Consider the following 14076-nt stretch of genomic DNA (forward strand, 5'->3'; position numbering starts at 1 on the left):
CCGGGAGCCGGCCGCCTATGTCGGGGGCAATCTCAGGCCACACCAGGGCAACACGACTTGGGGAGGGGTCAGGAGCCAAGCGCCCCCTCTCAGTCCGCGCCATCTCACCGCCCCATGGGGGCCTCCGTCAAGCGGTTTAGGGAGGCACCGTATCACATTGTTTTCCAATGCAGTCAGGTCCACAAACGGACCCCACTTACTTTGAATAGTGAAGCTGCAGCAGGTGCAAATAAGGTTTAAACAGTGTTACAAGCGCTGCTTAGAACTCTGAAGTATGGCACTCAACATCCAGGACTTATGCCATTTGTGTAAGGCAGTGACATCGAAGCAACTCAGGGACAAAAAGCATGAACGAACATTCACGTATGAAAATCTTATTTGGGGAAGGGGCAGGATCCAAACGCCCCCTCCCAGTTCGCGCCACTACACCGTGGAAAATCTGAAGCCATCGTTCTACAAACTCTCAACGCTTGCTATCAGTGCATGAGTTTCATGCTGGATCGATTGAGCTAGCCGGATCGGGCAATAAAAAGTATAAAATAGTTATGTAAATAGTTATTTAATAAAATGTTTTACCCTGTTTCTTTGCTGGTGTGTTGTCTATATTTATAATATTTGCATAGGGTTTGTCGTTATTTTGGGCGGGGTGGGTGGCGGAGTCGAGCTGTCTTGCAGCCCTCATGGTGTGGAGCTCAGTTCATTTCACTATTTTCGTATTTCTCATGAAGGGTTGTTCCTAATGTTTGTATTTTACTGAGGTCAAAAAGAGATCGAATTAGTGGTCTACTGATTTTGCTCGATTACTTTTATTTTTTTACACGATTTTTCACTATCTGCAAAGACTAAACAGAGTATTGCGACTTTGTGCTTGTTTGTAAATAGAGAATGATCCAAAGACAACCAATTCTAAAACAGTAAATGCTTGGATAACAATCAATCAAATGGAGAGACAAGCAGGTACGACGGATTACAACGGGGGTAAAGGTCTGCGTTAACTACCGTTCACTATCTGCAAAGAGAGAGTACTACTAAGAGAAAAGAGGGGAGGGGGGGGCAGCGTTCAAAGCACATCAGCGTGCATAAACACGAAAACGTTTTTACCTATCACGTACTTGACATTTGACAGCTTTTGATATTTGCTATTAAAAAACCATTGAAATTCAATGAAAAAACCATAGGTTATAGTCCATATATAGTTAGGAATTTGCATTTACAAAACCTTGAAAATTCAATGAAAAAACCATTGGTTATAGAACATATATAGTTAGGAATTTGCATTTACAAAACCTTATTTTACTCGCATAAAACCATTGAAATTCCATATATAGTTAGATGCGCTAACTATATATCGCGCACCCGCAATCCACTGCTGATGATGTCACATATTACATCATTCATGACATGGTCAGTGACATCACTGATGACATCACTGATGACAACATCCAGTGACTGTATGTTTCTGTAAAGTTAAAATATGTCTTACATATTGAAGAATGAGTGGATGTATAAATGTCTGGATGAAGGATTTAGTAGGTGCATGACTGATTGTATCAGGGAGTGATTAAATGTGTCTCACTGAGTGCATGGGTTAGTGATTAAACTGTATTAATTTGTGCATCATTATATCTGTTGTTCTGTAAACTGCTGCATGTGTTGATCAGTAGCTATATGAGTAACTATATGGGTTATTGATTGGTTGCCCAAGTATTTGTATGGGAGACTGAGTATGTGTGTGAGTGGCTGGGAGGTGTGTGACTCTGTGCATAGATGTGTGAGCAGTTGATTCACTAGATGTATGGGTTCAAAACTGCATGTGGAAACAGCTGTATGGGTGGTTGACTGTGTGCATGAGTGTATTGGTGAGTGAATGGATATCTCAGTGCTACATGTCAAAGTAAGTACATATGTAAAACACAGTACATGTGAGAGTTGACATATATAAATAACTGTGCATAAGAGCCAGTGAATGTGTGAGTGGCTGTATGGATCATTGTGAACTTGTATCAGGGATTGTATAAGAGAGAAAATATGTGTTAGTATATGTTTGAATAAGTAAAGTTTGTATAACTGTATAGTTGAGGAAATGGAGGTGTGATTGATTGTTTGCATGACTGACTAGTTGTGTGAGTAACTCCATGGATGAGTGACAGTCTGTGAGTGGCTGTTTACACTGATTGTATCTAAGGTTATATTAGAGTCTGAAGAGGTTCATTGTATTATCACATGAATGATATCATGAATGATGTCACCAGTGATGTCATTTGAGATGTCATCAGTGATGTCATCAGTGATGTCATTTGATATGTCATCAGTGATGTCATCAGTGATGTCATTTGAGATGTCATCAGTGATGTCATCAGTGATGTCACTGACCATGTCATGAATGATGTAATATGTGACATCATCAGCAGTGGATTGCAGGTGCGCGATATATAGTTAGCGCATCTAACTATATATGGAATTTCAATGGTTTTATGCGAGTAAAATAAGGTTTTGTAAATGCAAATTCCTAACTATATATGTTCTATAACCAATGGTTTTTTCATTGAATTTTCAAGGTTTTGTAAATGCAAATTCCTAACTATATATGGACTATAACCTATGGTTTTTTCATTGAATATATATATATATATATATATATATATATATATATATATATATATATATATATATATATATATATATATATATATATATATATATATATATATATATATATTCATACACACAGGTTGCCCTTTAAGGATTTGCCACTCACGTAGGGGTTGACGCTCACGATGTCACAGGCGGAAAGATGACAGCATGCCTCCAGCCTCTAATCACGCCATACGCGTTTCAAGCAGTAGAATGCTCTTGTTCACTGGCAAAATGATCAAAGAAGCAGGTGAATTTGGAACAACGGATTTATTTAATAGTAAGTCCCGCCTCCATGGGCGTTGTTCACATACGCATTCTGGATACAGTAGTTTCCCTGGTATGCCTGAAGAACTCAGAAATTCCTTATAGCAAGTGCATTGCTGCCTTGATCACAGTTAAAGTTTCATCTCGGTTAGGCAAAAGGTCTTGGCAGCACCACTAATCACTCCCCAATATAGCCCTGTGGCTCAGGCTCCCTACGTTCCTGTAAGTGTCCAAAGCACGAACACTCCGGATCCGCTGAGATGGCGCCGGGACAAATCCGCGACCAGGCCGGACGCAATAAATTCATACACACAGGCTGCCCATTAAAAATGTGCCACTCACGTAGGGGTTGCCGCTTACGGTGTCACAGGCGGAAAGATGACAGCATGCCTCCAGCCTTTAATCACGCCATACGCGTTTCAAGCAGTAGAATGCTCTTGTTCACTGGCACAAAGATCGAAGAAGCAGGTGAGTTTGGAACAACAGATTTATTCAATAGTAAGTCCCGCCTCCATGGGCGTTGTTCAGGTAGGCATTCTGGATACAGTAAATGACGGTGTTTTCTTCAAACATAAGCCCACAGGAAAATAGTAAGGGGGCACACAATCTACTATAGAAAAAAGCACTATGACTACGTATACCAGAATGCTATACGAACTGTGAAACCTGCTGCTAAATGGAAGGCATGATAAAGATGTGCTAGGTGGCGCCCCCTGTGATTACGTTTTCATTCTATGTCGAACGGCCTGTGGCCAAGGAGCGGAAGTGCTCTGAAACGCGTAAGGTGCAACTAATGAACGAATAAAGAAAATGCCTGGTGCCATAAATATACTGCTATGGAGTGCTTCTTCAAAACAGTGGTCTTTGTTTAAATATTATGTGCGGCAGACCAACCCGCGGAGACTGCACAGCCCTATTGCAAGTAAAGGGGGCCATGGAGACCTAGAACTAAGCGCAGTCTCCAGCAGGCGACAGCGGTGAATGGATTTTACCGTAAATTACGGTGTTTTCTTCAGGCGTAAGCCCACTGGAGGGCTTGATACAAGATCGATACTTACATGGACTGAGAAGCCTACTAAGGTATTGAAAATAGTAAGGGGGCACACAATCTATTATAGAAAAAAGAATTATGACTACGTATACCAGAATGCTATACAAACTGTGACACCTGCTGCTTAATGGAAGGCATGATAAAGATGTGCTAGGTGGCGGCCCCTGTGATTACGTTTTCATTCCATGTCGAACTGCCTGTGACCAAGGAGCGGAAGTGCTCCGAAACGCGTAAGACACAACTAAATAACGAATATAGAAAATGCCTGGTGCCGTAAATATACTGCTGTTGAGTGCTTCTTCAAAACGGTGTTCTTTGTTTTAAATTTATATATATAGGGCGCTCCGGTCCGCTCCTATCCTGAAAGTCTTTGGGTGATTCGTCTAGCGAGGTCCAAGAAAAAAGGGGGGTCCCAAAACATGTTTTCCCCATGCAATTTTCCATAGGAACCTTTATTTGCAGCTACACCCCGAACTGCTGAACGGAATTACAGCAAATTTGGCATAAAGGTAGACCTTGGTTCAGAGTTGTGCCTTTTTGGTAAATGATGTAAATCTGTTCAGTAGTTTTGTAGATATTAAAGGAAAAAAATACATATATATCTGGGCGGAGCCTAACCACACATCTCATCATGAGATCTGAGTGGCTGTCAGCACTTCATCCAAGAAGCGTTGGCAGCCATCTTGGGCCAATATACATGATAGCACCTCATTAAAAAGCCAGGCAGTTAATAGAAGGTTTTAAGACTTTAGTTACATTATAAATCATTTGTTGATGGTACCATACTCATTTTAGGAATAGTGGTGTGTTCTAAGGTGATTTTACCACGTGAAAAAGCCTTCTACTGGGATATTATGAATCATGTTTGAGAGAAAACTATTTTCTCATGCTTTTCCCACAGAGGTTTGGAAGGTGATCTATTAGCTAAACTGAGAGCATATTTTCTATAAATTCACATTATCTTTCTTAGTCATGTGAGAATGAAGTCTAACATTCTCTGTAAAACATGAACAACCAACAAGCGCATCGACTGTCAGTTGATTCCTTTGTGTTCTACTGGAGCTTCCCAGAGTGTTATAAAGAACAACTAGAGCGCTAACAGTCCTACTTATGACAAACATATGGCACACATGAAGCCATCTTGATTGGAATAAAGTGGTAACTCTTAAAACATTTCATTTAAAAAGGAACAAAATGAGGGAGTTCATTTTCCTATAGAAAGTATGATTAGTGCTGCAGAAAGAAAAATTAGGGCACATTTTTAGTGACTTCTCCAATCCTATTTTATTTCAGTAAAATTTCTGACATGCAGACTGAAACATGCACTTTCAATACCAGCAGCAGACTTCACTGGTGAGCAGTAGCTTTACTACAGTGGTCTAATAAGCAACTAGAGTGCTAACATTCTTAATTTATGGCGATTGTGTGACACATCTGAATGCCTTCTTGATGGAATCAATGTAAAAAACTGAAAGTATATCAGTCCTGAGCAGACTGTAGTAAATGAGGACATTAGGAAACTTCATAACAAAAATGACTCCCAAGATGGCCACCAGAGACAAAAGAGCCCAAATGTAGCACAAATATCACCCATATTTAGCCCAAGTATAGTCCAATGACAAAATATCCCAGAGTGTTCGAAAGAACAACTAGAGTGCTAACAGTCTTACTTATGACAAAAGTATGGCACACCTAAAGCCATCTTGATTGGAATAAAGTGGTAACAATTAAAACATTTAATTTGAAAAGGAACAAAATGAGGGGGTTCATTTTGCCACAGATATTATGATTAATGCTGCAGAAAGAAACATTAGGGCACATTTTGACTTCTCAAATCTTCTTCTATTTCATTAAAATAAATCTGACATGCAGACTGAAACATGCACTTTGAATACCAGCAGCAGACTTCCCTGCTGAGCAGTAGCTTTACTGCAGTGATCTAATGAGCAACTAGAGTGCTAACATTCAGAATTTATGGCAAATGTGTCACACTTCTGAATGCCTTCTTCATGGAACCAAAGTAAACAAGCATTGAAAATGCAACAGGTCTCGCCCTCGTTTAAGTTAAAGCCATTCTGTTTGTAATGAGGTGGCTTTTTAGCTTTGCTTTTATTAGTGTTTTTTGAACTTTCATGTAAATAACATGCATCTGTATGCATATATGTATATGTATGCATGCATTTATATTTGTATTTATATAGATATACAGATTATATATGTTTAAATATGTATGTATATATATACATACATATAAATGCATGTGCATATGTGTGCATGTAGAGATAGGTAGAGAGAGGTAGAGAGGTAGAGGTAGAGAGGTAGAGAGTAGTAGAAAGAGAGGTAGAGAGAAGTAGAGAGTAGAGAGTGTGTAATAGAGAGTAGAGAGTGAGTAGTAGAGAGTAGTAGAGAGAATAGTAGAGAGTGAGTAGTAGAGAGTAGTAGAGTGAGTAGTAGAGAGTGAGTAGTAGAGAGTGAGCAGTACAGAGTAGTAGAGAGTGAGTAGGAGAGAGTGAGTAGGAGAGAGTAGTAGAAAGTGAGTAGGAGAGTGAGTAGTAGAGAGTAGTAGAGAGTGATTAATAGAGAGTAGTAGAGAGTGAGTAGTAGAGAGTAGTAGAGTGAGTAGCAGAGATTAGTAGAGAGTGAGTAGTAGAGAGTGGGTAGCAGAGAGAGAGAAGTAAAGAGTGAGTAATAGAGTGAGTAGTAGAGAGTAGTAGAGAGAGAGTAGTAGAGAGTGAGTAATAGAGTAGTAGAGAGTGAGTAGTAGAGAGTGAGTAGTAAAGTGAGTAGTAGAGTTAGTAGTAGAAAGAGAGTAGTAGAGAGTGAGTAATAGAGAGTAGTAGAGAGTGAGTAGTAGAGTGAGTAGTAGAGAGTAGTAGAGAGTGAGTAGTAGAGAGTAGTTGAGAGTGAGTAGTAGAGAGTGAGTAGTAGAGATAGAGTAGTAGAGAGTGAGTAGTAGAGATTAGTAGAGTAGTAGAGGGTGAGTAGTAGAGAGTAGTGGAGTAGTAGAGTGAGTAATAGAGAGCAGTAGAGAGTGAGTAGTAGAGTGAGTAGTAGAGATGAGTAGTAGAGAGTGAATCGTAAAGTGAATTGTAGAGAGAATAGTAGAGAGTGAGTAGTAGAACATAGTAGAGTGAGTAGTAGGGAGTGAGTAGTAGAGAGAGAGTAGTAGAGAGTGAGTAATAGAGTAGTAGAGACTGAGTGGTAGAGAGTAGTAGAGAGTAGTAGATTGAGAAGTAAAGAGTAGCAGATGGTGAGTAGTAGAGAGTAGTCTGGATTAGTATAGAGTAGTTGAGAGTGAGTAGTAGAGAGTAGTAGCGAGTGGATAGTACAGAGTGAGTAGTAGAGAGAGAGTAGTAGAGAGTGAGTAGTAGAGTCAATAGTATACAGTAGTTGAGAATGAGATGAGTAGTAGAGAGAGATTAAAAGAGAGAGTAGTAGAGAGGGAGTAGTAGAGAGTAGTAGAGAGTGAGTAGTAGAGAGTGAGTAGTAGAGAGAGAGTAGTAGAGAGTAGTAGAGAGTGAGTAGTAGAGAGTAGTAGAGAATAAGTTGCAGAGAGTGAGTAGTAGAGTAGTAGAGAGTAGTAGAAAGTGAGTAGTAGAGAGTAGTCAGTCAGTGTCAATCAGTCAGTGTCAGTCAGTCAGTGTTAGTCAGTGCCAGTCAGTCAGTGTCAGTCAGTCAGTGTCAGTCAATCAGTGTCAGTCAGTGTCAGTCAATCAGTGCCAGTCAGTGTCAGGCAATCAGTGTCAGTCAATCAGTGTCAGTCAGTCAGTGTCATTCATTCAGTGTCAGTCAGTCAGTGTCAGTCAGTGTAATTCAGTCAGTGTCAGTCAGTCAGTGTCAGTCAGTGTCAGCTAAAGCAGCTCTGCTGACCTGGTTCTCTGGCTCTAAAGCAGCTCTGCTGACCTGGTTCTATAGCTCCAAAGCAGCTCTGCTGACCTGATTCTCTCCGTCTAAAGCAGCTCTGATTACCTGGTTTCTCTGGTTCTACAGCAGGTCTGCGGACCTGGTTCTCTGGCTCTAGAGCACCTCTGAAGACCTAGTTGTTAGGCTACAGAGCAGCTCTACTGACATGGTTCTCTGGCTCTAGAGCAGCTCTGCAGACCTGGTTCTCTCCATCTAGAGCAGCTCTGCTGACCTGGTTCTCCTGCTCTAAAGCAGTTCTGCTGACGTGGTTCAATGGCTCTAAAGCAGCTCTGCTGACTTGGTTCTCTGGCTCTAGAGCAGCTCTGCTGACCTGGTTCTCTGGATCTGAAGCAGGTCTGCTGACTTGGTTCTCTGGCTCTAAAGCATCTCTGCTGGCCTGGTTCTCTGGCTCTAAACCAGCTCTGCTGACCTGCTTCTCTGGCTCTAGAGCAGTCCTGCTGACCTGGTCCTTATGCTCTAGAGCAGCTCTGCTGACCTGGTTTCCCTGGCTCTAAAGCAGCTCTGCTGACCTGGTTTCCCGGGGTCTACAGCAGCTCTGCTGACCTGGTTTCTCTAGCTCCTAAATACTTTATTTTTTTAATAATAAAAAACAATGGGGAATATGCATCCATAATAATAAAAAATGTATATCAAGGGTGGTTATTAAGATATTTACATCTGTACCATTACAATGAGAAAAAAGATAAAAGTTCATCAGAAATAATTTACAATCCTGAAAATCTATTTTTTGTAATAATAAAAAGTATGAACTCGTCTAGAGAGAACGACCTCCTTTTTTTTTTCCCCACAATAATTAAAAGGCAGTTGAAAACCATAATTATCCATTCTGATTTTATAATCTGCTAGAGCAGCAGGCAGACATTAATTAATAAAAGGCAATAATTAATAATGCTGGTAATGTAATTCCATATTTGTGGTGAAGTCCCTGGTAAAGCATTTCCATTTATATAATAAAATCCCTGCATACAGTAATTTGAAAGTTCCAGGGAAAGCAAGATAGTCCATACACCAGGGGCCGTAGTCGCTACTCTTGAGTGGTGCGGAGAAGTGTGCAAATCAGTAGGACAACGTAGGGCTTAATCTGTCCTTTAATAATAACTGTTGATGACTTGCTGGCTCTCACTGTTTATAAATGTTCTTGCTGTCCCTGTGACGAACTTGGTGAACCAGATATTAAGCTGTGGATTGTCCAGGTTCATTGATGTAAGGATAGCTTGCCGGCACGTGCGAATGCCGAGTTTGCTCCATTCGCTCTTTAACAAGATCTTTCAATCGTCATGGACTGCAGGACAAAGACACGTCACATGCTCGATTATTTCTGTGCTACTCCAGCAGCCCCTGCACGTTACGTTGGAATTTGCACAGCGCCAGCTTGGCAAATGATACAGGAATGGCCATTCACCCATTCTGAGGGCCAAAAATTTTTTTCCACAGTACTGAGTAAGTACATGACAAAGGGGGTGCCATAATCCCTGTATTAAATCCTGATGCAATTGTCCTGTGGAATTCAAAACCCTGGAGTCCTTTAAAAGCAATAAGAGGCTGGCACAGAACTCTGAAATATCAAAGGACAATTTATTACACTCATGTGAGGTGAGGCTGCGTCGCCCAAAAACCATGACAAATGAATGAGGCAGTCTGAGGAAGTCAGAAGGCAGGCGCCTTATATACATTTTCAGACTTACACAGTAAGCATACATGAAAGGGGGCAGTCTTAGTTCCTGTGAGCACACAAGGAATACCTAATATGGACATATGGAACCAAGTGGGAGGAACTAACAGTTTTCAGAACGTAGTGAACACATTCCTATGTAAAACTTAATCAGTAACAGATGCAGACTCTACCAGGCATTTCTGAGCATGCGTGGAAGTGGAGGAGGCTAAATATATCTTGTTACTAGGCAGACTTCAGGCGCAGCTAAAAGGAAGGTAGGACAATACAGAAAGTGAGCACATGGCAGCACATGGTAGCCAAGATGGCCTCCAGAAACTAAAATGGCTTCTAAAAAGCGGATAAGATAACTTCTAAATGCAAAATGGCTTCTGCTAACGCTAACCCATTTATGCTAATTTACAACAGACGGACGTTTTAGCGTTTGCTGAAGACATTCGTATTATTCAGTAGGAACATGGAAAACAGGTGCTCATTAATTTAAACATAATTTCATCAATTTTCTAATTCATTGCTAGATAACCATTTCCATTCTAAACATTTCAGCAAGGGGATGACCAGGAATACTAAAGAACGGGACATTAGGTCATAAGCATACATACAAACAGTAGGAGGAAATAATGACCACTATTACAGAGAAAATTAGCATTTTCACAACCCTAAGCAATAGCAAATCCTAAAATCTTTCAGAAAACACTATATACTCATGTAAAATGGTGGCAATGCAATCCTTCAATGCTCTCAAATGGGATAAGAACACTTTTCCACAGAGAATGAACTTCTATTCTACCTGTGCTAAAAAGAATACTACTCTAAAGTACTGCAGGCAAAACAATAAAAATTAATTCCACAACACCCAGAATCTCAACATTTCAGGAATCACTTCTATAACCACGACTTATGCCCAGAGTCCAATTCCAAGTCTCTCTGGTAGACTTTTATTGCTCATCGAATCTCTTCATCCATCGCTGCAAGGGCCTCATCATTTCAGGCCTTCCATAGAAATGTATCTCAGCATCCGTTGGAGTGCCCTTTTTGGCAAACACTCATAGTTCAGTCAAAAGTCTCAAGTTCACAAGGGCAGTGCACCAGTGTCTCTCATCTGCGGCAGACACTACGGCAGACACTACAATGACGTGCTCTTCGTGATCAAGGGCACAAAGCATCTCGTGCAGATCCAAGCACTGTCAAGAAAACTCCTTTAGCAAATCAGCAGCACTTTCAAACTCCAACACTCCTTGTTCGGTGTCAGAGGACGCTCAAGCTGCTCGTTCATGGGCACCATAAGATAGTGCCTCTCGCCAATCTCGAATTCTCCATTTCATTTCTTTTTCGTTGGAGCAAAGGTGAAAAAGAGAACGGTGTGGCCAACTTAGACCAAGGCTCAGGCCAAGACGCAGACCAAAGGACTCAAGGGGTTCAGGCCAAAACTTAGGCCAAGGGCTCAAGGGGCTGCATACTGTCAGAGGTTGCCAGTACATAACAGGTACCTTTTTGCGCTTTTTTTTTCCAATTCAAATTCTGTTGCAAAACCAAAGGGACTCCTTTTCTTCTGTCGTGGAACGCTGGGCAGTAGAGTGAACAAAGAACTAGGGTATACCATTGATGGCGTGCAGATTCCTTACTGGGTGCTGGGACTATAAACCAAAACTTCCTGCTTTTATCTATGGCTGTCAAGGATAGGAATTCGAATTCATCTTTGTCATTCGTTCTGCAGGTGTCACTCTCCCTTTGACTCTGGAGAATCCTGCAGAACCTATCAATATAGAAGATATGACACAATTGTTAGTTTCCTTTAATTGTTGTACAAAACAATTTTCCATATGAGAACATGCCTTCTATCATCTAAGGGTATACAATTACATAAACATTTTATCTGAGTGGAAGTCCTTACATATAGTGGCATTGTCTAATGGGGTAAACATTTTCCTTAATGAGTAAGTCTAAGTGTTCCTAAATCTCTCATCTAAAACACTTTCAAAAACGAAATCACATAAGAGATGGTCAGGGACATTCAGACAATGGCTAATTTATCAAAAATGTGAAAACAGAGAAAAACAAGAGTAAAACTCCTAATGTTTCCATTATTAGAACACATGTGGTCCATCAAATATTAAAACAGCAGCTAAAAGAACTGAGAACCTAATCAGAATGGGCATTACATTTTTTTCCACATTTAAGAATGAACATACAGTGTCTCCTATTGAGATGAGAAAGTTTTCCTTATGATATTCTTAAATCAGTTAACCAGTCTATCACTAAGCTGACAGTCAGACTGGAAAGCATCAAAAATATAGGCCTAAAGAAAAAATCTAAAGAGAAAGAAACAGTCTGGTCAGGTCATACTAAGGGGAATTATGCATAATGTTGTTGTTCCTATTACATCTCTGCAGTCTGGACACAATGCAACATCTGGGGAGAAGCGCTACACCATACACAGTAATCTCAGTTAATGGTCCAGTTCCTCCTTCAAGGGAAAAAATGAAAAATGTAGAAAAAAATGAAAAAGTTAGGTCACCTTTTAACAAGAGCCACGAATCTATAATTGCATCCTTAGGTCCAATCAAGGATATGTATATAAATCTAGGCCTGCCTGTTCCTTAAGGGAGAAAGGGCAGTATCTGTATTGTGGCTTCCTGTATATCTCTTTTATTTTACCTCAATACTATTATGGTCAAATTTTAACATCCACTGGTGAGGCGAATGTATTTTCATGATTACAGTATGCAAATATCATATCTGTGAAATTTAGTATAATCGCAGATATTAACCACGTGGTGTAGAGCGACACATACCGTCATACATGTCTCTTCACAACACAGGCAAATTTGTAATAATATCAAAAAGCAGCTAATAAAACAAAACAACATCATGATCAAGCCATCAAATATACATGCAGTATAATAAGCGCAAAAAAGCATAAACAAAGCACAATGGCATTTGTAATCAAGCAGAAAAACACATGCATTCATGCAACTGAAAACCTGAAATCCAGACCTGCTTAATTTGTCAAAAACGAAATCAAAATCAAATTGTACCAAACTTACGCTTTTTAATTTACTCACACCCCGCTTTTACCAGGTGATCACCAGTTGCTGGCTATCAAACTGGTCAATAAACTTACAGTGTGACTTGTGATACACAAGGGTCAGCAAGAACCATTCAGAAGGGAAAAATGCAAAATCATGAAAAAAAAACACACAAACATTTCATTTCAAAGAAGTCATAATAAAACCCATCTCTTTTCAACATACTACTAAAACAGCGCATAACAGAGTAAATCTCAACTGTTAACCAATCATCCTGATTGTAAAACATGCTAACCCACTTTCATATTGACTGTAAAACTTTTTCACAGACACACTGCATCCCTTGCACCAGCCTTTCCATGTGGCCCTGTCAGACCCCCTGCCCTCAAGGCCCTGAGAGCCTGCGGCCCCTCATGGCCCTGGGAGCCTGCGAGCCCCTGATGGTCCCCCCTCTCCCCAAAGCCCCTGAGGGCCTGCTGTTTTCCTTTCTTCAAGGCTTGTCAAGAATGCACTTCTCAAAAACAAAAACCCTCATGTAACCCATCTAATGTGCAAGCTTGAAATTCTGCTAATCAGAGAAGCTTTTCACCAAGCAGTCTTTGCTCCATCTGTGTTCACTTACTCCAAAACCCCCTTCTCACTGACCTTAAGGTCAAATTCTGCCAGGCGTACCGTGCGGTCCTCTCATGCCCTAGATCCTATTTCGTCCCTTAAACCGACAAAGTCAGAAACTCTTCCCCACTCATTCTAAGCTACAAGATCAACCCTGTTGAAAAACACATGTTATATAAATGACTTCTTTTAGGGATAAAATTCATTTAGTAAAACATTTGCTGTGAACAATTTGCAGAACATGACAACAGAGCATACCAGCATTATATTAAATGTTTGCTACCATCCTATACAGTGGTACCCAGTTATCAACTCTAAAAAGATAAAAGACAGAATAGGCCCTGCCGAAATTTGAGTTTTTAATCCTGATATTAAACATAACCCTCTGCACCAGGCACAATAGGTCACTGAGCTATGAAGAACAACCTCGACTAATAACAACCCACAGTTTGTAATATACACAAATATGCATTTTACTGAAAGCCAAAAAACACTGCAATGCTATGGTAAATGACTAGAATGCTTGTTAAAAGTCAATTTTAACTAGATTTCGACTTTTGACACTGGGGTACATAAAAATGAAAATCCTACACTTGCATTACATATTAATCAACCCCAGAATGTGCTTTACAAATTACAAAGAGTAAACATGAAGTATCTCGCATGTAATGGCTTAGAAAAATGAGCTTTCAGCCTGCGCCAAGTAAACCCTTAACAAGCAAAATGTCCTATTTAAGCAGTCACACATTACTTTAATCAAATTTTAATTTTAGGAGGTCATAGTATGAGTATTAAGCTTTATGAATATCCAAAAACGATTTTGAAAAACACATATTATTTTTCAAATAATTTTTCCATGTTTAAGAATTTATTCATTTCTTTATTAT

This window comes from Lissotriton vulgaris, chromosome 10 (genome assembly GCF_964263255.1).
Source record: "Lissotriton vulgaris chromosome 10, aLisVul1.2, whole genome shotgun sequence".
Classification (NCBI taxonomy): Eukaryota; Metazoa; Chordata; class Amphibia; order Caudata; family Salamandridae; genus Lissotriton; species Lissotriton vulgaris.